The following is a 1,856-nucleotide window of genomic DNA, read 5'->3' on the forward strand; positions in this document are numbered from 1 at the left end:
TTCCTTTAGTTCAGCTTGGACTTCTTCCTTCATCCCCATTGGTTCATTGTTATATGCTGCCTCCTGAAACAACTGAGCATTGACCAAATCTTTTTGGGACAGGGACTCTGTATAATCCTTCCATCTTCTTTTGATGCTTCTTGCATCATTCAGTGTTTTGCCCATGGGAGCAACTGGAGGCTTGAACTTTTTCTTCATTCTTTCAGCTTGAGAAATGCTGAGCATGTTCTTTCCTTCTGGTTTTCTAATTCCAGGTCTTGGCACATTCCATTATAATACTTTAGTCTTCTCAGGCTGCCCTTTGAAATTTTCTGTTAAGCCCTTTCATCATTTATTCCATTTACTTTAGTTACTCTCCATTCAAGATCAAGTTTCAGAGTCTCTTCTGATATCCATTTTGGTCTTTCCTTCCTTTCTTGTCTTTTCAATGACCTTATGCTTTATGTATCATGTTCTTGATGTCATTTAACAGTTCCTCTGGTCTTTGGTCACTGGTACTCTATGCATCAAATGTGTTCTTCACATGGTCTGTAAGTTCAGGTGGAATATAATCAAGTTTGTGTTTTTGCTTTTGGGGACTTCTTTTAATTGTCTTCATCATCAACTTGACCTTGCATACGAGCAATCGATGGTCTGTTCCACAGTTAGCTCCTGGTCTTCTTCTGACTGATATTAGTAAGCTTCTCCATTGCCTCTTTCCACAGATGTAGTCAATTTGATTCCTGTGTATTCCATCTGGGGGAGGTCCATGTGGATAGCTGCTATTTATGTTGATGAACAAAGATATTTATAATGAATAAGTTACTGGCCTTGCAAAATTCTGTCATGTGCTCTACAGCATCTTTTCTATCACCAAGGCCATATTTTCCAAATACTAATGATTTTTTGTTTCCAACTTTTCACATTCCAATCACCAGTAATAACCAATACATCTTGATTGCATGCTTGGTCAACTTTAGACTGCAGAAGTTAGTAAAATTTTTAAGTCTCTTCATCTTTGGCTTTAGTGGTTGGTGCATAAATTTGAATGATAATTGTATTGACTGGTCATCCTTGTATGCCTATGGGTATTGTTCTATCGTTGATGGCATTGTACTTCAGGACAGATCTTGAAATGTTCTTTTTGATGATTAATGTGATACCATTCCTCTTCAATTGTCATTCCCAGCATAGTAGAACATATGATTGTCTGATTCCAAATGGCCAATACCAGTCCATTTCATCTCAACAATGCCTAGGACATTTATATTTATGTGTTTCATTTATGTATTTATTTCATTTTTGAGAACTTACGTATTCCTAGATTTGGTAGTTACGTTTGTGTGCCAACTTGGCTGGGCCTGGTTGAGTGGCTGGGCAGCTGGTGATAGTTATTCCCCATGATGAGACTGGTAATCATCTCCATGGTGGGATCTATCACAGCAGCTGAGTAGCTGCCTTTGGGATGTGGTCTGCTTCCTGTATATAAGGAGAAGCCTTGGGAATGGTCTCTAGTCTATGGCTCGCTTGGGTCTTGCATGTAGCCGTGTCGTTGCTCAGCAGCCTGCTATGCTCTGCCAACCTTGGGACATAAAATGGACTTAAGTTAATGGCCTGCCATGTGGTTTGGTAACATCGGGACTTCACCTTTTTACTTGTCAACCTTTGGGCTTCTCAGCCTCAGCAGCTTACAGCTGTCTGAGTGAAGAAATGCCTCTAGCTCCAGTGGGCCAGGAGCAGAAGGCAGAGCTGGACCCCAAGGTTGAGGGGCTTTCATCCAGCCCCTAGACCTGGCACTTTGAACTTGGACTTAAAGCCTCCAAATTGTAAGAATAAACTCCTGTTTGTTTAAGCCATCCCATTTGTGATATATTCTT

This window comes from Orycteropus afer, unplaced genomic scaffold, assembly GCF_000298275.1.
Source record: "Orycteropus afer afer isolate SDZICR_OR568_19922 unplaced genomic scaffold, OryAfe1.0 scaffold00332, whole genome shotgun sequence".
NCBI lineage: Eukaryota > Metazoa > Chordata > Mammalia > Tubulidentata > Orycteropodidae > Orycteropus > Orycteropus afer.